The sequence below is a fragment of the Elaeis guineensis genome, chromosome 15 (assembly GCF_000442705.2).
Source record: "Elaeis guineensis isolate ETL-2024a chromosome 15, EG11, whole genome shotgun sequence".
Lineage (NCBI taxonomy): Eukaryota > Viridiplantae > Streptophyta > Magnoliopsida > Arecales > Arecaceae > Elaeis > Elaeis guineensis.
In genome coordinates, this window is record NC_026007.2 from 28,322,360 (window position 1) to 28,347,718 (window position 25,359).

The following is a 25,359-nucleotide window of genomic DNA, read 5'->3' on the forward strand; positions in this document are numbered from 1 at the left end:
TCAAAATATCAAATCCATCTGATGGATTACCCTGACCAAGATTTTGCTAAATTGAAATACAGCGACTCATTCTTCTCCAACTCTTAGAGTGGTCAATCCCATCTCGATCACACTCTGACTTCGCAAGTACTTGACTGTACCTAGAAGCCTTTCATCCCTGAATTAGAAATTCAGTTAGTCCAGTACCAAAGCACAGTGAGTTGCTTGCAAGTCACTGAGGCGATCTCAAGTCTAAGGGACACTTATACTTATATCCCATCAGAGACATTCTCGACAGCAGAATGCTCTGGAGTTGGTCACGTTCAATGATGATGTACCCTTACATCTCACTTGTATGCCATACCAGTGTCTCCACACTCCTTGGTTAAGAGGACAACCAACCCATATGGCCTACAGCGACCTATGCTCGATAGAAGCTATCGTCCTTATTAACAGCCTATCATTTGGTCGTGAACAGTTTTAAGGACTAATCGATAAATCCTCTCTTTATCGAATCTAAATAGTCCTAAGGACTTCATCATAACAACGGAGTTCATTAGAAGATGAAAGCTTATGATGAAAATGCCAAATATATTTTATTTATTAACAAATCAATTATAATATCTGGTTGCTCAACCGTCAACAGCTTGACGATTGGCTTTTTGGGACACATTTCCCAACACTTAATACCCAGTATAAAGGATGCCACTCCTAGATCTTTTATAGAGAACTCCTTAGACAACCATACTTTGACTGAGGTCAACATAGGAATATCATTTTCAATTAGGAGGATGTCATCTACGTACAATACGAAGAAGACAACCGTGCTTCCACTGACCTTTTTGAACACATATGGTTCCTCTTCGTTCTTGATGAAACCAAACATTTTGATCACATCATTGAAATGAGTATTCCAGCTTCGAGATGCTTGCTTAAGTCCATAAATGGACCTTTGCAGCTTGCAGACCTTGTGATCATCATCACTGGATGTGAAACCAAGTGGCTGTTCCATATAGATATCTTCCTCAAGATGTCCATTTAAAAATACCATTTTCACGTCCATCTGTCATATTTCATAATCGAAATAGGCTGCAATAGCAAGCAATGTACGGATGGATTTTAGCATGGCTACAGATGAGAAGGTATCTTGATAGTCAATGCCTTCGCGCTGACTATAACCTTTCACTACGAGCCTAGCCTTGAATGTCTCCACATTTCCATCTGCACCTATCTTTCTCTTGAAGATCCATTTACACCCAATGGGTACAATACCTTCAGGTGGATCTTCCAAGGTCCAGACTTGGTTTGAGTGCATCGAGTCAATTTCTGATCTCATTGCCTCTAATCATTTCTCAGAGTCGATATCTGATATCGCCTCATCATAGGTCTTAGGATCATCACCATGAACCCCATTTCCCGTGAGGAATATTTTTTCTACATCCTCTTGTATAGTACCTAAGTACCTTTCAGGAGGACGAAAAATCCTAATCGATCTACGAGGTGGAAAAGGTTGTGTTAGAACTTGTTCTAATTGATTTGGTTCCTCAGGTTCTTTAGCTCGTTGCTCTTGGGAGACATTCTCCTTGAGCTTAATTATTCTTCTGATGCCACCATCTTGAATAAACTATTTTTAAAAAAAAATAGTATTTTGACTCACAATAACATTGTAGTCTTCCGAAATATAAAAATAGTATACTAATGACTCTTTAGGATATCTTATGAATCGAGCTCTAAAAGATCTGAACTCTAACTTGTCTGTCTGCTGTCTCTTGACATGAGCCAGACAACCCCAAATTTTGAGATGATTCAGACTTGGCTTCTTACCATGCCATATCTCATATGGTGTGGTAGGAATGGTTTTAGAGGGAACCCTATTCAATACATAAATTACTGTCATGAGATAATATCCCCAAAGAAATTCAAGGAGGTCCGTGAAGCTCATCATAGAATGGACCATATCTAATAGGGTTCGATTTCTCCATTCTGAAATCCCATTGAGTTGAGGCGTTCCAAGTAGAGTCCATTGAGAGACTATACCATTATCCTTAAGATAGTCTAAGAACTTCTGACTAAGGTATTCACCTCCTCGATCTGATCGAAGCACCTTAATGGGCTTTTCTGTTTATTTTTCTACCTCATGTCTGAATTCTTTGAACCTTTCAAAAGCTTCAGACTTGTGTTAGAAATACATACCCATACCTAGACATATCATTGGTAAAGGTAATGAAGTAGATGTAGTTGCCTCTAGCCGGTACATCAAATGGGCCGCACACATCCGTATGTACTAGGGCAAGTAGGTTTGTGGCCCTTTCTCCATGTCCCACAAAAGGGAGTTTGGTCATTTTGCCTTGAAGACATGATTCACAAACTGGATATGACTCAAAAGCCAATGGACTCAATAGCCCAAATTTCTCCAATTTGTTAACCCTGTCTTCCGCTATATGACCTAGCCTTAGGTGCCATAGATACCTATCATTTAGACTATCTCTAGGCCTTTTAATTCCTATGGCATTCATATTTTGCTTGATATTAAATACAGATACATCAACATATAACTGATAGAGACTGCTAATGACAAAACTATTTGCAACTTTATTATTTTCATAAAAAATATTACAATGGTCCTTATGAAAGCTAATCACATAGCCTTCTTGTGCTAAACATAAAACAGAAATCAAATTTCTGCTTGCTGCAGGTACATAATAACAGTCTCTTAAAACTAAATCTAATCCTAATGGTAATCACAGAGGGTAAGTTTCCACGGCCACAGCAGCAACTCTTGCTCCGTTCCTGACACGTTGGATCATCTCCCCATCCCTCAGCCTCTTGCTCTTCTCAAGACCCTGCATAGAAGTGCACAAATGAGCACTAGAATCAGAGTCAAGTACCCAACTGGATGCAGAAGAAACTATAAGGTTAGATTCTATAATGAGCATACCTCCAGAAGGATCATCCTTCTTGTTCTTTAGGATGGCCAGGTATTGAGGACAGTTTCGCTTCCAATGACCGTCTGATTGGCAGTAGAAATATTTTCCCTTATCAGCAGCCTTCTTCTTTGGTTCTATCTTCTTCTTCTTGCCATCCACCTTCTGCTTCTTCGCAGACTTCTTTTTCTTTCCAAAAGACTTTTTCTTCGAAGAAGTCTGCTCCACAGTAAGAACTGAGCTTTTTGAACCCTTCATAGAAAGCTCAGCCGTAAGCAGCATGTTCATTAACTCGGCCAAGGTACACTGCATCTTATGCATATGGAAGTTCATGATGAACTGATCATATGCATCGGACAAGGACTGAAGGATCACATCAATCTGAAAATCCTTGTCTAAGATGATACCATGTTTTTCAAGCTCCTCAAGGTCCTTGATCATTGTCAAACAATGATCTTGGACTAACTGCCCATCATGCATCTTGGCCTTAAAAAGTCTTTGACAGACTTGATACTTGGCCGCGCGACTCTGTTCACCAAACAACTCTTGCAGGTGACCCAACATTTGATGGGTAGTCAAAATGTTCTAATGCTGATGCTGCAAGTCATCAGACATTGCGCCCAACATGTAGTACCTTGCTTTGTTATCATCATCCATCCATTTTTTCAGAGACGCTCTCTGTTCAGCAGTCGGATGTGCAGGCATGACAGGTGGGTCATGGTCCAAGACATGAGTCAATTTTTGGAAACCCAGAATAATTCTGTAGTTTTTTAACCAGTCCTTGAAATTGGGTCCAGTCAATCTGTGGGTGCTTAGTATTTTGGTCAGGGGATTAGAGGCAGACATGTTTTCTGTAGAGAGTCGAAAGTTTCTAGTTAGATTTTATAATCAGACTTAACTAATTTGTTTAGAAGTTTTATTTTTAAATAAATTAGGCTCCCACTATTTTTTCAGATCCCTACACTCCCTTGGTAGAGATGTAAAAATCTCCGTGATCAGTGATTTCTAGTGGGTGGTGCGGTCTCACCAACTGGCTCATCACCTCACCTAACAGTTATTGATGATGGATCAACCGATGAGTGGACAAATCTTGTCCAATGATTCTCTAATCATGGTGCATCCAAAACTTGGTCTCTAATTCATGAAGCTCACCGTGTCCAGAATATTACTCCAATCCTTAGTTAACTCAGACCCACCATTTGCACGAACTAGATTCTTGATTAGGTCCCTCACCGTATCCAGAATATTGAGCCCAACCCATCCTCTAATTCATAGCATCCAATGCCTAATGGACATGGTTGCATCTTTTCGGTGCAACTGAGCCACTGTAACCAGCCGAGAACAATCAACCCCGGAAAGAGCCCGCACATCCATAATGGTGGAAGATCTAGACTTAATATTTTCTTAGGGAGATTTGATTTAGGTCTCATTAAACTTGACTTGACATAGTCATAACAATTATGACTAACCTAGTGGCATGGGTCAGCTCGAATTGTTAGCCACCTTTAATCAGAACTGAGTTGACACATATGGCCAGGTAAGTGAGATCGGTGGGAGAGATATGTCATTAACTCGATAAGAATACATTCGAGTCAAGTAGCTCCCAATTAAAAACCAGTCGGTCACATCTGCCCAACTTACCTTAGACACCAAATTATCAAACCATAACCAATTGGATTAGCCTACAATCCAGACTCTAACCACTGAGCCAAATTAGGTCTTAACTTGATCAAGTCATATTTAAATATGATTCGACCTTGACCCAGACTTAACTTTATTAGGATGGTCAATTATTAGCTTTCATGATCCCACCTAACCAACTCTTGATTCGGTTTGATCAACCGCTAGACCTAATTGAGCTACCCAAGTCCGAACCCAATTTTATGAAAATATCTTAGATCTGAAATTCTCAATTTTAGATCAAATTAATTTTATAATCTTAATTTATTAATTAAGTTTGGGTTCATAAATAAAATATGTAAAATAAATCTTAAGATTTCAGGATCTAGAGTTTTGCAGAAAAGTAAGTTTTGATTTCTGATTAAAGATGAACGTGCGGCACCCCTACATATCATAAGAACACCCCATTGAATGGAAAGAGAGGGTCTTAAAATCCTACTTCATTCTTATGACCAGACGGCCATGAGGAACACCTTAATCAAAAATATAAATTTAACTACAAAACTAGTTAGATCTAAATTTACATATCTCATATACAATTTAAGATCTAACTAATACATATTTTGTATACATCTCATGTATCAAAAATTGATCTAATTAATATGCTTTCAGATCTGATACATCACATATAATATCTAAAAAATAAAATTTAAATTGAACTATTCAAAATTAAATTTATTCTAGATAAGTTACTGGAACAATTCTACAACTAGTCTAGGCATGCAACAGATTAATTTTATGAAAAAATTAAAATTTTATTTTTTATTTTCTAATCTGATTATAACACTTATAACATCAAAAAAATAGAGAATAAATTAGATTTAATTCATATTTTAATCTCATTAAAATATAAAACTTAAGACTGTTCATGGATTCAACTAATCCTAGTCTAGTCATGCATCTCATGCATGTTAGATCTTCTTAGATTTAATTTTAAATATTTTAATTTTAGATCTTATCATATCTGATGTGATATATGAAATTTTTTAAATATTAGATAAATAAATATAAAAAATTAGATCTAAATTAGATCTGAAATAGAGCCAAAAATCTAGCTCTGATACCAGTTGAAGGAAAAATCATCTTTTTCTTTTGTAGGATCTTCCAGATTCATCAAATCTGGGATGGAATAATTTAAAAAATTTATCCTATGCTATTTTAAATATAATGTTTGTTAGATCTAATTTTATTATCTGATATTTAAAATTTAAAATTAAATCTAAAAGTATGAGAAGTATAGACATACCTCAAGGGTAATCAGATTACCCTGTAGATGATCTCAGCACAGCCCGAGGTTCTGATGTAGCCATGTAAGCGCCTAGCCTCTATCGATATCCACTCAGGTAGGACTTAGAACATCTTTTCCTCATGAATCTATGCTCTAAAAATCAGATCTCTATCTGATTTGGAAGTGCTTCAGAACTCCTTCTGAAGTTGGAGCAGCAGCCTTTCGAAGATGTCTTGCAGCCTTCCTGTTCCAGGAATCACCATGCCTTTTCCTTGCACCATATGAACGTCCAACTCCTTGGACGTGAAGAGGAGAGATAGGAGAGTAGGGAGGATGTAGAGAAGAAGGGAGGGGGTGACAGCTATTAGGTTTTGTGTATAAAATAACTTCAGCCTAAAACCCTAGGCGCAGAAGGGTTTATATAGACCCTGTATGCTGCACAGTGCCACATCATTCAACCAATCAAAAAATTCCAATAAATTTTAGAAAAATTTTTATTTGGTTGCTTGATGTCATCTGATCATATCAGATAAGAACCCAAGCCTCTATCTCAAAGTTGGCACCAACACTGGATAAGGACAAAGAGAGGTTGGGGCCAAGAGTCCAATCTTATCAAGACTCTCCAACCTTATCCACTTGGGGTGCCCACTTAATCCAATTGGGCTCGCGCCATAATCTGATTATGGTGCCCAATTTGATGTGGTTTGGCTCCACAAAAATTCTCCAATAAGCTCTTGCCAAGTGGCCTTCAATTTAAGACCCATATGTCAACTTTTGACAAGTGTCCTAAAATAAAATTGGTAGGTGACAGCAGGTGCTTTTCTTAAATTCATCTCATGAATTAAGACAAGTCTTTTCTGAGCTGAACAAGCTTCATTTAGACTAAAAGAAAATTTTTCAAGATTCTCTGGATGAGTCAAATCACATTTGGCTCAGTAGAGACAGAAAAGATTACACGAGGAGAAAGTTAGGCTCAATCGTGTGCTAGCACGATTTTCTTGAACCTAATTGGATCTTATCCAAATCAATTGGGTTAGCCTAATTGATGACATCCAGACCCTAACCCTTGTTTGTGTGACCCAGTTAGGTTCAATTTTGTATTGTAATGAGACATATCATGATCTCATCATCCACATCATCGAAACTCCTTTCGATGGATCAGAACTCTTCTGATTCAGACAATTAGAATGATCGATCATCAAGATCATTCTAATTGCTCCCAAAATCTACTAGTGATACCTAGCAGTATATAGTGACAACCCATCAGAACTGAAGATGAACCTCTTGGTGCAGCTACCTGTGTGATTGAGTTCCTCTATCATGAGTTCCGACTGAATTAGGGTTAAGGTGAACTCGTCAAACCCAACATCAGTCATATGAATCAATCGATCGATCTGAGTCCGATGTGAAACCCCAATGGAAAACTCTTTTTTCATTATTTCATTCTGCCATGGCCATGGGCTTAAGGACTTGATCTTTCAATCATCATAGGACTACTCCTCTTATCTATTGAGGTTGATAGATCCCATCTTGGTGCGACCTAGTTCCTACAATGAATATGCTACATCCAACATACACCTCAGGATTTTGAATTACTGAAAGATCGAGTTATGGTGTAGTCAAACTATAACACACTCGAGGTGAACTGTCGATGCACCTTAGGTCATAGAACTAGACAAACAACTGCAGCATCAAACTAGTCATTGACGAGAAGGTAGACTTTCTTATGACTACTCGATATGGTCACGCTCAGTACTCTCATTCTCAATGAATACCTATACTCTTACTCTGGTGTCTCCACATCGTAGACTCAAGACACTGAAGGAACCAGATCTAGGGTTTCAGGGTTAGATCTTGAAACTTTTTCAAGATCATATAGCGGAAGACTAAAATAAATCAAAATTTATTTTCTAAAACCAGAGAATCTCTAGATCTAAGATCCTATTACATGATTATTATATAACATTAAATCAAAAATTAAAATATATAAATATAGCATGAACTACATGTTGATCATATCAACATGTTTCTATACCACATCAAATGTATGTATTAAACAATAGATCAGATCTATTACCTTGCAAGTTAAACGCTCTAACCTCACTGATCTGGGCTTAAGGATGATGTTGCAAGCTGCACACGCATCCGGCCTCTAGGAGTCATCCACACGAGCCCACGAATCTCGATCAAAAGTCCTGCTTCAGGAAATCAGCACAGTATGCTAGTACTGCGCTGATCCTTCTTTGATGGTTGATCAGGTGCCTCCTTCTTCTTGATTTGGACTCTTCCAAAGATGGAAAGTAAAAGGAGGAGTTTCAGATCTGAGACACTCTCAGGAAACTCAAGATGGAGGGAGGAAAGATATGAAAACAAAAAACCTAGAAGAAGACCCTCTTCTTCTTCACGTTTTTCTCTCTAGATATCCTAACTTGCATCTTTTATATCTCCACGACCCAAATGTATTTCTTTCTAATTTTTGGATGGCACAAAGGTCTCTCAAATATATATCTTCTCCAAAAATTTCATGAAGAAACTCATTTTATACAAAGAGATATGAAAGAGTCCTTGTCTAGGTCAAATACCTAGTCAAGGCTTATCCAAACATGGCAAGTTAAGGGGCGCCCAACTCTTGAGCACCTCCTCCATATTTTTGTTCATAGATTACCAGAAAAGGGTGCACAATATGTACCCTAAAATCCACAAAAATTTTAAAAAAAAATTGGATAAATTCGGTGTAAAATTGAAAGAGTTTTGGATTTCTAAAACTCTATCTCATAGAATTCAAAATCCAAACTTATTCCTTTTTGATTTGATCCAAACCACCTTCCATGTAAGAAAGAAGAGAGGAAACCATTTGTGAACGTGGGAGAGACCAGGGAGAGGGCTTTTGTCACACAAAATAAGTGGAGATTGGCATTGAATAAGAGAGAGGGCGTGGGGAAGGCTTATGTGACGCAAGGTGGAATCCTAGTCTTACTAGGATTCTATCTTATGACTTGTTTTAATTTGGTTTCTCAAACCAAATCAAACCAAAATTAGATCAACCTAATTAAAATAAGTCTTAACTTAATTAAGAACCTAATTTAATAAGATTAAATTAGATTTAAATCTGATTTAATTATCTAATCAAATTAGAAATTAGATTGACCCAAGTCCTAGTTGAACTAGGACTAGTTTTTCCTTGCACTTGGCTTATCCAATAAACCAATTGGACTTGATCCAATCAAGCCCAAAATAAATCTAATTAAATTATATTTAGTTAGACTTAATCTTAGCCCATTGGCTTAATCAAATTAAGCCAATTAGCAATCGAATTGCTAATCGATCCTCCTGCAATACTTGCACTGGGTTAAATGTCAATCGTATTGATCATTTAACCCTAGAACGATTCTTAATCGTTGATCAACCATCCGATTGGATCATGAACTCGAATGTGTGTGACCTCATAGGTCTGAACCTAAGCCGATAGCACAGGAATAAATTCCTGTACCAATCGAAGTGACCATCTAGCAATGGTACCCGACGACCGGATAGGTCGAATGTGTAGAACAACATCCTTAGAACCCATACGGATATAGTTTTCATATAATTCATCCCCTTGACCAAAATGATCATAGAACACCCCACAGTTCAACTATCAACTCTGATCAGGTTGTCCACATTGTATTTCAAAATATCAAATCCATCTAATGGATTATCCTGGCCAAGGTTTTGCTAAATTGAAATACAGCGTCTCATTCTTCTCCAACTCTTGGAGTGGTCAATCCCATCTCGATCACACTCTGACTTTGCAAGTACTTGACTGTGCCCAGAAGCCTTCCGTCCCTGAATTAGAAATTCAGTTAGTCCAATACCAAAGCACAGTGAGTTGCTTGCAAGTCACTGAGGCGATCTCAAGTCTAAGGGACACTTATACCTATATCCCATCAGAGACATTCTCGATAGCAGAATACTCTGGAGTTGGTCACGTTCAATGATGATGTACCCTTACATCTCACCTGTATGCCATACCAGTGTCTCCACACTCCTTGGTTAAGAAGACAACCAACCCATATGGCCTACAGCGACCTATGCTCGATAGAAGCAGTCGTCCTTATTAACAGCCTATCATTTGGTCGTGAACAGTTTTAAGGACTAATCGATAAATCCTCTCTTTATCAAACTTAAATAGTCCTAAGGACTTCATCATAACAACGGAGTTTATTAGAAGATGAAAGTTTATGATGAAGATGCCAAATATATTTTATTTATTAACAAATCAATTACAATACTTGGTTGCTCAACCGTCAACAGCTTGACGATTGGCTTTTTGGGACACATTTCCCAACAACTCCTACTTGTTCTAAAGCCACTCGGCACAGTATCTAATACCCATCTTCGACTTGTGATTGTCGAACTCCTTTATCGCCAGGGCTTTAGTGAAGGGGTCGGCCAGGTTCTCCTTTTCGTCGATCTTCTGAAGGTCGACGTCACCTCGATCCACGATCTCCCAGACCAGGTGGAAGCGGCGCAAGATGTGCTTCATCCGCTGATGTGCTTTGGGTTCCTTCACCTGAGCTATGGCACCAGTGCTGTCGCAGTAGAGTAGGACCGGACCATCGAGGGAGGGTGCTACTCCGAGCTCGTTGATGAATTTCCTCAGCCACACAGCTTCCTTCACGGCATCCGATGCTGTGATGTACTCCGCTTCACAAACAGAGTCTGCCACAGTATGCTACTTGGAACTCTTCCAGCAAATGGCTCCACCATTCAGAGTAAAGATATAACCCAACACGCTCCTTCTGTCATCATGGTTAGATTGAAAACTGGAGTCTGTGAACCCCACAAGTATCAGATCTGACTCACCATAAACCAACCATTGGTCCTTAGTATTTCTCAAATACTTAAGGATGGCTTTAACCGCTTTCCAGTGATTTTCTCCAGGATCAGATTGGTATCTACTCACTACTCCTAGTGAGTATGCCACATCTGGTCTTGTACATGTCATGGCGTACATGATAGATCCCACGGCTGAAGCATATGGGACTCTACTCATACGCTCTCTCTCTTCAGGAGTTGTCGGACAATCCTTTCTAGAGAGAGAAATTTCTTGGCCTATCGGTAGATAGCCCTTCTTGGAATTCTCCATGATGAACCTCTTCAGCACAGTGTCTATGTACATGGACTGGGATAACCGAAGCATCCTTTTAGATCTATCCCTATAGATCTTCATCCCTAGGATGTAGGATGCTTCACCCAAGTCCTTCATGAAGAACTGTGATGACAACCAAACTTTTATTCCCTGTAGTACGGGGATGTTATTCCTGATTAAGAGAATGTCATCCACGTACAAGACAAGAAATACCACAACTGTATCATTTGCTCATTTATAGATGCAGGGCTCTTCTCCATTCTTAATGAAGCCATACATTTTGATCACATTATCAAAATGCATGTTCCAACTCCGAGAAGCTTGCTTCAGTCCATAAATGGATCTCTGAAGCTTGCACACCTTGGACTCATCTGTGGATGTAAACCCCTCAGGTTGTATCATATACACCTCTTCGGTCAGCTCTCCATTCAGAAAAGCTGTCTTTACATCCATCTGCCAGATCTCATAATCCAGATGGGCAGCTACTACAAGCATTATTCGAATAGATTTGAGCATTGCCACAGGAAAAAATATCTCGTCATAGTCAATACCATAATATTGACGATACCCCTTGATGACCAGACGAGCTTTATAGGTCTCCACTTTTTCGTCTGCGCCCCTCTTCCTTTTGAAGACCCATTTACACCCAATGGGTTTAACCCCTTCAGGTGGGTCAACCAATGTCCATACATCGTTGACCTTCATGGACTCCATTTCGAATTTCATGGCTTCAAACCATTTCTCGAAATCAGGTCTCTGCATTGCATCCATATAGGTGATCGGATCCTCATTATTCTCATCAAGTTCGATGGGATCACCATCCCGGACCAAGAAACTGTAGTATCTGTCCGGCTGATGCGATACTCTATCAGATCGCCTTAATGGTATAGGTACATTGGGCTCCAGATCTGATCTAATCATATCTGACTCAGGTCAGCTATTGGTGTTGGTCCTTCTACCTGTTGAACTTCATCAAGTTCAACCTTAGAGGCAACGGTTCCTTCACTAAGGAACTCCTTTTCTAAAAAGATTGCCTTAAGGCTGACGAACACCTTTTGTTCATCAGCATGGTAGAAAAAATATCCTTTTGTCTCTTTGGGGTACCCTATGAATGAGCATTTGTCAGACCTAGGTCCAAGTTTGTCTGCGACTAATCGTTTGACATAGGCCGGGCACCCCCAGACCCTAAGGTGTGAAAGTGCTAGCTTACGTCTCGTCCATATCTCATATGGAGTTTTAATTACAGACTTACTTGGAACCCTATTTAACAGATAACAGGCCGATTTGAGTGCATATCCCCAAAAGGATATCGGCAAGCTAGCAAAACCCATCATGGATCAGACCATATCTAACAGAGTCTGATTCCTCCTTTCAGACACACCATTATGCTGTGGTGTTCCTGGAGGAGTTCATTGGGAGAGAATCCCATTCTCTCCTAGATATGTGAAAAATTCAGTAGAAAGGTATTCTCCTCCTCGATCAGATCAAAGAGTTTTAATAATCTTTCCAGTTTATTTTTCTACTTCACTTCGGAATCGTTTGAATATTTCAAATAAATCCGACTTATGTTTCATCAGACAGACATATCCATATCGGGATAGATCATCCGTGAAAGTTATGAAGTAGAAATATCCACCTCTAGCACTGGTGCTTATGGGCCCGCATACATCAGTATGTACTAGGCCCAAAAGCTCAATAGCTCTCTCAGCTTTTTCAGTAAAAGGTGACTTGGTCATTTTACCAAGAAGACAAGATTCACAGGTTGGAAGTGATTCACAATCACTGACTTCGAGGATTTCCTCTTGAGTTAACCTGTTTATTCTGTTCTTGTTTATATGACCTAGCCTATAGTACCATAAGTAGATATCTGACACACTATCTGATCTAGGGTGCTTGCCAGTAGAATAGACTCTTATCAGGCTTGATCTTTCTGGTCTGGCTCTGCACTGATATCCCAGCCTGAACTTGCACCTTCTTCACTTTCTTCTTCTTGTTCTTCTTCCTTTCTCAAAGGGTCGAGAACCAGAAGACGAACCTCCCACTAAGTTCACCGACTCCTTGTAAAGTTAGTGATCCTTCTCAAAGTTCTGAAGCAACCCCAGTAATCCATGGTAGTTTACTTCAGGCTTTGTCATTCTATAATGAGTGAGGAATGGGAGATAAAACTTGGGTAGCGAGTTCAGTATTGCATCTTTCCCAAGCTGCTCATGCAAGGAAAAGCCGAGCTTGCTCAATCGTTCCATCAGCTCAATCATGTACAATACATGATCAGTGACAGAGGCACCATCCCATATTTTGACGTTGAAGATGGCACAACTAGTCTTGTGCCTCTCTACGTCATCGGGTGTGCCAAAGGCATCCTCCAACACTTGAAGCATGTCCTTTGGCTGAGCCATCTCGAATCTGCGACTGAACTCGTCGCTCATAGCAGCCAGCATGATACAATGCACCGTGGTCTGGTCACTGAGCCACTTTTGGTAAGTGTCTCTGACTGTTCCACGTGCATTGATAGCTAGCTCCTCAGGTGCAGGATTCATTATCACATATAGGATCCGTTCATGCTCCAGGACTATCTTTAACTTTCGGTACCAGCTACCGAAGTTGGGTTCCACCAACTTTTCATTGTCCAACAATGATCGAAGTGATAGGAAAGTGGCCATATTTGCACAAAGGAGAACCATAACCTAATTAGTAATTGATTCATTAAACCTAAAGATTTGGACTTTAATCAAAAGGTTCTCCCACTATTTTATTCGAATTGGTAGCCTCTACCTCCAACTCGAGGAATTATCCTAATTTCTTAGCGGGTACTAGAATCCACTTAGACTGCACACAAGCCCAACTTTGGTTGGTCAACCCATGTATATCTAAGGGTAGGTTCATAACCAATTATTTCTCTAAACAATTTTTAATAATTTTAATTTTACCCCAGAAACCTAATCAGTAGGCTTTGGCCTCCACTGTAAGGATCCGGTTAGGTCCAACCATTAACATGATCATACTTGGTGTATCTAACCAACGAATGATTAAGCCCAACTTTGGTTGGCTCACCTAACCACCATTAGAGAGACACTTCCAAGTCGTCATATGATGAGTGATAATTCCATTAGTCAACAAGCACCAGGCCTTTGGGTCTGCAATGATTATTGAGTTAATAGACTCATTATCAAACACCTTAATGGGAGGCTATGACTTAGTTATCACCATAACTTTGTTATTTTAAGGACCTACTAATTTTAGAGGATTTAAATGATTTAGAGGATGAGGTCAGATGAACCAGCTTGTCATGATCCTCCCACTGACTTCACCAAGTCAGCTTAAGGAAGATCATTAAAAAGGGCTGGTCTAGGAGCACCTAAATCAGTCACACTGATTTACCTAGCTGACATGGGTCAGCTCGAATAGTTAAGTGATCCGATCAAGACATAATTTCACCAAGAGGCCAGGTAAGTTCGATCAGTGGGAGGGTCGGCCAAAGCTTGCCTTAGACACCATCAGAAATGGCCAGGTAAGCGGGCTCCCAATTAAAAACCACCGATCTGGTTTACCTTAGACACCAACTGGTTTAATTAGTTTTGATTAGATCAACCTAACAGTTCGTGCTAGACTGCTTAGCCAAGAATCAAGTCCATTTGGTTCTCGTTAAAGACATGGACTTGACCAACTACAACTATTGTAATTGATCTAGAGAATCCTTGACCTAATCTAAGACAACAATTGATTAGATTTAGTCAGTTCTCTAATTAAATTCATCTTTAATCTAACCATAGGTCTAACCCAATTAATGGACCTAATTCCCACTAACCCATTAACCCAATGTGTTATGGTTTGTGTCTTAGGTTCTTCAATTCACAATCCTAGAACCTAATCAAACAACTTCTTAATTCTTAATTAAGTTTTGGGCTGAGGGTTGGGTTCGGCTTTTTAAAAAAATAATTTTTATATTTATAAAATAATTTTATAATATGATTCTACCAACCATATTGCATATTTGATTCATAATCAAGATACAAGTGAAATAAACATAAAACTACTTTAGATCTAATCTAAACAGGTTCATGTAATTGAAACAATTTCAACTTTAAATAATTTTTTTGCACAAAAATTATTAATAAAAAAATTTTATTTTAGATTTAAATATCTTTTAAATCTAATAAATCATAAATTTAATCTAGATCATATCTAACAAATTTATGATTAAAGATAGATCGACACAAACTAGGACAACCTTTGCATTGTAAGGGGTAAACCTTACAGCAGGACAACCTTGCAGTTTATGATTGATCTAAAATTTTAATTTCAGATTTAATAATCAGATTATAAATTAGATCTAATCTAAGAAATAATTTAAGCATGTATAAATAATCATGTAATAAAGAACCTAGGCTCTGATACCAATTGAAGGAACCAGATCTAGGGTTTCAGGGTTAGATCTTGAAACTTTTTCAAGATCATACAGCGGAAGACTAAAATAAATCAAAATTTATTTTCTAAAACTAGAGAATCCCTAGATCTAAGATTCTATTACATGATTATTATATAACATTAAATCAAAAATTAAAATATATAAATATAGCACGAACTACATGTTGATCATATCAACATGTTTCTATACCACATCTAATGTATGTATTAAACAATAGATCAGATCTATTACCTTGCAAGTTAGATGCTCTAACCTCGCTGATCCAGGCTTAAGGATGATGTTGCAAGCTGCACATGCGTTCGGCCTCTAGGAGTCATCCACACGAGCCCACGAATCTCGATCAGAAGTCCTGCTTCAAGAAATCAGCACAGTATGCTAGTACTGCGCTGATCCTTCTTTGATGGTTGATCAGGTACCTCCTTCTTCTTGATTTGGACTCTTCCAAAGATGGAAAGTAAAAGGAGGAGTTTCAGATCTGAGACGCTCTCAGGAAACTCAAGATGGAGGGAGAAAAGATATGAAAACAAAAAACCTAGAAGAAGACCCTCTTCTTCTTCACATTTTTCTCTCTAGACATCCTAACTTGCGTCTTTTATATCTCTATGACCCAAAGGTCTTTCTTTCTAATTTTTGGATGGCACAAAGTTCTCTTAAGTCTTAAATTTTACAAAGAAACTCATTTTATACAAAGATATATGATAGAATCCTTGTCTAGGTCAAATACCTAGTCAAGGCTTATCCAAACATGGCAAGTTAAGGGGCGCCCAACTCTTGAGCACCTCCTCCATATTTTCCTGCATGGATCACTAATAAAGGGTGCATAATATGTACCCTAAAAGCCACAAAAATTTTAAAAAAAATTTGGATAAATTCGGTGCAAAATTGAAAGAGTTTTGGATTTCTAAAACTCTATCTCATAGAATTCGAAATCCAAACTTATTCCTTTTTGATTTGATCCAAACCACCTTCCGTGTAAGAAAGAAGAGAGAAAACCATTTGTAAACGTGGGAGAGACCTGGGAGAGGACTTTTATCGCATAAAATAAAGTGGAGATTGGTGTTGAATAAGAGAGAGGGCGTGGGGAAGGCTTATGTGGCGCAAGGTGGAATCTTAGTCTTACTAGGATTCTATCTTATGACTTATTTTAATTTAGTTTTCGAAACCAAATCAAACCAAAATTAGATCAACTTAATTAAAATAGGTCTTAAGCCAATTAAAAATTTAATTTAATCAGATTAAATTAGATTTAAATTTGATTTAATTTTTTAATCAAATTAGAAATTAGATTGACCCAAGTCCTAGTTAAACTAGGACTAGTTTTTTCTTGCACTTGGCTTTTCTAATAAACCAATTGGACTTGATCCAATCAAGCCCAAAATAAATTTAATTAAATTATATTTAATTAGACTTAATCTTAACCCGTTGGCTTAATCAAATTAAGCCAATTAGCAATCGAATTGCTAATCGATCCTCCTGCAATACTTGCACTGGGTTAAATATCAATCGTATTGATCATTTAACCGTAGAATGATTTTTAATCGTTGATCAACTATCCGATCGGATCATGAACTCTAATGTGTGTGACTTTATAGGTCCGAACCTAAGCTGATAGTACAGGAATAAATTTTTGTACCAATCGAAGTGACCATCTAGCAATGGTACCCGATGACCGGATAGGTCGAATGTGTAGAACAACATCCTTAGAACCCATGCGGATATAGTTTTCATATAATTCATCCCCTTGACCAAAATGATCATAGGACACCCCAGAGTTCAACTATCAACTCTGATCAGATTGTCCACATTGTATTTCAAAATATCAAATCCATCTAATGGATTACCCTGGCCAAGGTTTTGCTAAATTGAAATACAGCGACTCATTCTTCTCCAACTCTTGGAGTGGTCAATCCCATCTCGATCACACTCTGACTTCACAAGTACTTGACTGTACCCAGAAGCCTTCCATCCCTGAATTAAAAATTCAGTTAGTCCAGTACCAAAGCACAGTGAGTTGCTTGCAAGTCACTGAGGCGATCTCAAGTCTAAGGGACACTTATACCTATATCCCATCAGAGACATTCTCGACAGCAGAATACTCTGGAGTTGGTCACGTTCAATGATGATGTACCCTTACATCTCACCTGTATGCCATACCAGTGTCTCCACACTCCTTGGTTAAGAGGACAACCAACCCATATGGCCTACAGCGACCTATGCTCGATAGAAGCTGTCGTCGTTATTAACAGCCTATTATTTGGTCGTGAACAGTTTTAAGGACTAATCGATAAATCCTCTCTTTATCAAACTTAAATAGTCCTAAGGACTTCATCATAACAACGGAGTTCATTAGAAGATGAAAGCTTATGATGAAGATGCCAAATATATTTTATTTATTAATAAATCAATTACAATACTTGATTGCTCAACCGTCAACAGCTTGACGATTGGCTTTTTTGGACACATTTTCCAATAGACACATCTACCCTAAGGAAGCGATCGTACACCAACCTTCCGGATTGATCACCATCCTCGTGATGATCTTATGGTCATGAGTTGTTTATGAGTTAGTTATGTAAATTCATACCTTAAATTTTTAACTCTTGAAAATATGAATTGACATTCCTACTAAAAGAATGTATCACAGACACAATATACACAATGTGATAGAAAAAAATCTATTTATTGATTTATAGTCAAAATTATAAATTTACCCTTAGATTTGTACAGGAATGTGTCAGCCAATCTGGCATCTAGGACACACATCTAACAGTCATCCCTTTAAGAAAGAGAAAAAGAAGAAGAATAAGAAGGTGCCTGGTGCTGGAAGTCAGTCCTAGAAACTTAAGTTCAAGGCTGATCAAAGTCAGGCAGAGTACTTTTTTTGTAAAAAGCAGGGTCACTAGAAGAAGAATTATCCTCAGTATATTGCTTCTCTTGATCCGAACAGGCCAAAGAAAAAGAAGCAATCAGTTGCTGGACAAGGTACTTATGTGATGACACCTTGTAACTTCTCTCTTATAAATACAATAATCTGGATATTGGATACTAAAAGTTCTATTCATATTTATAATTCGTTGTAGGATCTTTAGGTCAGTAGGAGATTTGGAGAAGGCGAGAGATTCTTGAATATTGGAGATGGAAGATCAGTTTCAGTCTCAGTATATTATTCTTAATGAGTGTCATTACTATCCTAGCTTTCTTTTAAATATTATTTATTTAGGCCTTTTGGCCAATTCAAATTATGAAATATCAATAAAGAAAAATTTTGGTGATATCATTTTGAATGGTGTTATAATTTTACGTGGACAGTTGAACAATGATATCTATATTGTATCTAGGCCTAATATAATGTATATTTCAAATAAATACCCTAGAATAGATGATGTTATAGATGCCTACCTTTGGTATTGTAGGCTAGGTCATATCAACAAGAACAGGATGACCAGGTTGGCTGAAGAAGGAATTCTTGATAAACACGATTATGAATCATTACCTACCTGTGAGTCTTCATTGCTTGAAAAGATGATCAAGTCACCTTTTACTGAAAAAGATGAACGAGCCAGTGATATGCTGGGTCTGATACATACCGATGTATGTGGACCTATGAGCACATGTACTAGAAGAGGATATAGCTACTTCATTATATTCACAGATGACCTATCTAGGTATGGATACGTCTACTTGATGAAACACAAGTCTGAATCATTTGAAATATTCAAACAATTTCATAATGAAGTAGAGAAATAAATTGAAAAAAATATTAAATTTTTTTGATCTGATTGAGGAGGTGAATACCTTTTCAGTGAATTTTTGACATATCTAGGAAAAAATGAGATTCTCTCCCAATGGACCCCTCCAGGGATACCACAGCATAATGACATCTCAGAAAGGAGGAATCGAACCTTATTGGACATGGTTCGGTCTATGATGGAGTTTGCAACTCTGTCGATCTCTTTTTGAGGATATGCACTTGAAACAGCCTATCTCATGTTTAATAATTTTTCGAGCAAGTTAGTTAGTAAGACACCATATGAGATATGATCAGGATGTAGGCTAAACCTCTCTTACTTTAGGGTCTGGGAGTGTCCAGCTTATGTTAAACGATTACAAACTGACAAGCTCAATCCTAAGTCTGATAAGTATAATTTCGTAGGGTACCCCAAGGAAATAAGGGGATATTACTTTTATCTGCCTGCTAAATAAAATGTGTTTGTTAGTAGTAAGGCATATTTTTTACAAAAGGAATTCCTTAGTGAAGAAATAAGTGCTTCTAAAATCAAGCTTGATGAAGTTCGACAGGTAGAAGAACTGACACCAATGATTGTATCTAAACCAGATTTGATGAGATCAAACCTAAAGCCCAATGAATAAACATCCTTAAGGCGATCCGGTAGAGTACCGCGTCAGCTAGATAGATACTTAGGTTTCTTAGTCTGTGATGGAGATCCCATCAAACTCGATGATAATGATGAGGATCTGATCACCTACATGGATGCAATGCAGAGAACCAACTCTAATAAATGGCTTGAAGCCATGAGATCCAAAATAGAGTCCATGAAGGTCAATGACGTATGGACATTAGTTGACCCACCTAAAGGGGTAAAGCCCATAGGGTGTAGTGGGTCTTCAATAGAAAGAGGGGTGCAAACGGTTTGGTGGAGACCTATAAAGCCCATTTGGTTGCCAAGGATTATCATCAGTATTATGGTATTGACTATGATGAGATATTTTTTTCTGTAGCAATGCTCAAATCCATTCGGATCATGCTTGCGATAGCAGCATATCTGGACAATGAAGTCTGGCAAATGGATATGAAGATAATTTTTTTTAAATGGAGAGCTGAATGAAGAGGTGTATATGATTCAACCTGAAGAGTTTATATCCACAGATAAGTTCAAGGTGTACAATCTTCAGAGATCTATTTATGAATTGAAGCAAGCGTCTCAGAGTTGGAATATATATTTTGATAAGGTGATCAAAACGTATGGCTTCGTTCAGAATGGAGAGGAACCCTGCATATATAAGTGGACAAATGGTTCGATAATTGTATTTATTATATTGTATGTGGATAACATTGTCTTAATCGAGAATGATGTCCTTGCATTACAGAAAATAAAAGTGTGACTGTCGTCATAATTCTCCATGAAAGATCTGGGAGAAGCAGCCTACGTCCTAGGGATGAAGATCTATAGAGATAGATCTAAGAGATTGTTCGGACTCTCCCAATCCACATACATAGATACTATGCTAAAATGGTTTAGTATGAAAAATTTTAAGAAACACTATCTTTCGATAGGCCAAAAAAATTTTCTTTCAAAAGGAGATTGTCCAATAACTCCTCAAGAGAGAGGCGTATGAGTAGAGTTCCATATGCTTCGGCAGTGGGTTCTATTATGTACATTATGATATGTATGAGACCAGACGTGGCATACTCATTAGGAGTAATGAGTAGATACCAGTCTGATCCAGGAGAAAATCACTGGAAGGTCGTAAAGACCATTCTTCAGTATTTAAAAAATACTAAGGACCAGTGGCTTGTGTATGGTGAAACTGACTTGAAACTTGTAGGATTCACCGACTCCAACTTTCAGTCAGACCATGATGATAGTAAGAGTGTGTCGGGTTAGATTTTTATCCTAAATGGTGGAGCAATCTGTGAAAAAAGTTTCAAGCAGAATACTATGGCAGACTGTTTGCGAAGCAGAGTATATCATGGCATCTGATGCTGCAAAGAAAACTGTATGGTTGCAAAAGTTCATCGGCAAGCTCAGAGTGGCACCCTCTATTGATGGTCCTATCTTATTAAACTACAACAATACTAGAGATATTGCTCAAGCTAAGGAGCTGAGATCCCATCAGCGCACCAAACATATTCTGTTCTGTTATCACCTTATCTGGGAGATCGTAGATCGAAGTAATGTCGACCTTCAGAAGATCGATGGAAGGGAGAACCTGATCGACCCATTTACTAAAGCTCTTGGAATCAAGGAGTTTGATGACTACAAATCAAAGATGGGTATACGATATAGTATCGATTGGCTTTAGTCCAAGTGAGAGTTATTGAGAAATGTGTCACAAAGCCAATCATTAGACGATTGTGCTCATCTTATAAACTGTATATGAATTTTTATTAATAAAAATTATTTAATATTTTTATTACAAATTGACCATCTTTGAACTCTTATATTGTAATGAATTCCTTAGGACTATATATATTAATCGACAAAGAAGGATTTTGAAGGAACTAGATCTAGGGTTTTAGGGTTAGATCTTAAAATTTTTTCAAGATCAGACAGCGAAAGACTAAAATAAATTAAAATTTATTTTTTAAAATTAGAGAATCCCTAGATCTAAAGTCCTATTATATGATTATTACATAGCATTAAATCAAAAATTAAAATATATAGAGCATGAACTACATGTTGATCATATCAACATATTTCTATACTACATCTAATGTATGTATTAAATAATAGATCAGATCTATTACCTTGCAAGTTAGACATTCTAACCTTGCTGATCCGGGCTTGAGGATGATGTTGCAAACTACACATGCATCCAGTTTCTAGGAGTCATCCACACGAGCCCACGAATCTCGACCAAAAGTCCTGCTTCAAGAAATCAGCACAGTATGCTAGTACTGCGCAGATCCTTCTTCGATGGTTGATTAGGTGCCTCCTTCTCCTTGATTTAGGCTCTTCCAAAGATGAGAAGTAGGATAAGGAGTTTTAGATCTAAGATATTCTCAGAAAACTCAAGATGGAGGAAGGAAAGAGATGAAACTAACAACCCTAGAAGAACACCATCTTCTTCTTCTCTTTACTCTCTCCTAGATACCTTATCTTGTGTCTATTATATCTCCATGACCCAAAAGTCTTTCTCTCTGATTTTTGAATGCCCAAAAGGTCTCTTAAATCTCTATAATCTATAAAAATTTTATGAAAAAACTCATTTTATAGAGAGAGATATGATAGAGTCTTTGTCTAGGTCAAATACCTAGTCAAGGCTTATCCAAACATGGCAAGATAAGGGGCGCCCAACTCTTGGGTGCCTCCTCCTTATTTTCATCCATAGACTACCAGAAAAGGGTGCACAATGTGTGACCTAAAAGTCATAAAAATTTCAAAAAAAATCTAGATAAATTCAGTGCAAAAAGGAAAGAGTTTTGGATTTCTAAAACTCTATCTCATAGAATTTGAAATCCAAACTTATTCCTACTTTGATTTGATCCACAACCACTTTTCATGTATGAAAGAAGAAAGGAAATCTTTTTGATGTGAGAAAGACCTGGGAGAGGTCTTTTGTCATACAAAATAAGAGGAGATTGGCATGGAATAAGAGAGAGGGCGTGGGGGGGCTTATGTGGCGCAAGATGGAATCCTAGTCTTACTAAGATTCTATCTTATGACTTGTTTTAATTTGGTTTCTCAAACCAAATCAAACAAAATTAGATCAACCCAATTAAAATAGATCTTAATTCAATTAAAAATCTAATTTAATTAGATTAAATTAGATTTAAATCTGATTTAATTTTCTAATCAAATTAAAAATTAGGTTGACCCAAGTCCTAATTGAACTAGGACTAGTTTTTTCTTTGCACTAGGCTTATCCAATAAACCAATTGAACTTGATCCAATCAAGCCCAAACTAAATCTAATTAAATCATATTCAACTAAACTTAATCTCAGCCCAATGGCTTAATCAAATTAAGTCAATTAGCAATCGTATTGATCATTTAACCCTAGAACGATTCTTAATCGTTGATCAACCATCCGATCGAATCGTGAACTCTAATATGTGTGATCTCATAGGTTCGAACCTAAGTCAATAGTATAGAAATAAATTTTTGTATCAATCAAAGTGACCATCTAGCAATGGTACCCGATGATCGGATAGGTCGAATGTGTAGAACAACATCCTTAGAACCCATGCGGATATAGTTTCTATATAATTCATCTCCTTGACCAAAATGATCGTAGGATACCTCAGAGTTCCACTGTCAACTCTGATCAGGTTGTCCACATTATATTTCAAAATATCAAATCCATCTGATGGATTACTCTGATCAAGGTTTTGCTAAATTGAAATATAGTGACTCATTCTTCTCCAACTCTTGGAGTGGTCAATCCTATCTCGATCACACTCTGACTTCACAAGTACTTGACTATGCCCAGAAGCCTTCCGTCACTAAATGAAAAATTCAGTTAGTCCAGTACCAAAGCACTGTGAGTTGCTTGCAAGTCATAGAGGTGATCTCAGGTCTAAGGGACACTTATACCTATATCCCATCAAATATATTCTCGACAGTAGAATGCTCTGGAGTTGGTCACGTTCAATGATGATGCACTCTTACATCTCACCTGTATGCCATACCAGTGTCTCCACACTCCTTGGTTAAGAGGACAACCAATCCATATGGCCGATAGTGACCTATGCTCGATAAAAGCTGTCATCCTTATTAACAGCCTATCATTTGGTCGTGAACAGTTTTAAGGACTAATCGATAAATCCTCTCTTTATTGAATCTGAATAGTCTTAAGGACTTCATCATAACAATGGAGTTCATTAGAAGATGAAAGCTTATGATGAAAATATCAAAAATATATTTTATTTATTAACAAATCAATTACAATACTTGGTTGCTCAACCATCAACAGCTTAATGATTAGCTTTTAGGACATATTTTTCAACAACTCCCACTTGTCTTAAAGCCACTCGACACAGTATCTAATACCCATCTTCGACTTGTGGTTGTCGAACTCTTTTATTGTCAGGGCTTTAATGAAGGGGTCGTCCAGGTTCTCCTTTCCGTCGATCTTCTGAAGGTCAACGTCATCTTGACCCATGATTTTTCAGACCAGGTGGAAGCGGTGCAAAATATGCTTCGTCCGCTGGTGTGCTTTGGGTTTCTTCGCCTGAGCTATGGCACCAGTGCTGTCGTAGTAGGGCAAGATCGGACCATCGAGGGAGGGTGCTACTCTGAGCTCGATGATGAATTTTCTCAGCCACATGGCTTCTTTCGTAGCATCCGATGCTGCGATGTACTCCGCTTCACAAATAGAGTCTGCCACAGTATGCTGCTTGAAACTCTTCTAGCAGATAGCTCTACCATTCAGAGTAAAGATATAACCTGACATGTTTCTGCTGTCATCATGGTCAGATTGAAAGCTAGAGTCTGTGAACCCCACAAGTTTCAGATCTGACTTGGTATAAACCAACCATTGGTCCTTAGTATTTTTCAAATACTTAAGGATGGCCTTAACCACTTTTCAGTGATTTTTTCTAGGATCAGATTGGTATCTACTCACTACTCCTAGTGAGTATGCCTGATGCATAGTCGTTGATAGCACCAAAAATAACTCTACTCACTACGTAGGTAGGATGAGTCGAGATCGTATCCTCAGGGATCTTGGACTAAGTTGAGATTACAAAATAAAAGAAAGAAACATTATTTTGATTTAGAAAATAAATTATCTTAAAATTGATGTAATTAGAAAAAAAAAAGCTCGAGAGTTTTGAATTAATTTTGTACTAGTAGAGTTGTATCACTTTTTTTATATTTAAATAGATACGATTAATCTTAGAAAAAAATACCTATCTTTCTTCGGCACGCCCCATACCCGTAGATCATGGTGCGTCTCCGAAAAGTACTAGGTAAACAACTCTTCTTTCCTCGACACGCCCCATACTCATAGATCACGGTGCATCTCCGGAAAGTAAAAATTGTTCCTAATATTAATCTCACAGGAAAGCATAAATAAAAGCATATAAAAGAGAGCAAATAAAGAACTCATTATGATTTAAATAAAAAGCATAATCTTTATTGTATATAAAGAAATACAAGAAAGTTTAGAACAATAAACCCACTCTATGTCATTATAAAATTTTTTCTCCACTCCCGAGACTGCTAGCCTAGCTGCTCATGGAATAGTCACTTTCTCTTCCTCTATGCAAAGCTCTAGAAGAATTTCTGGACTCCCCCTCCAATGGG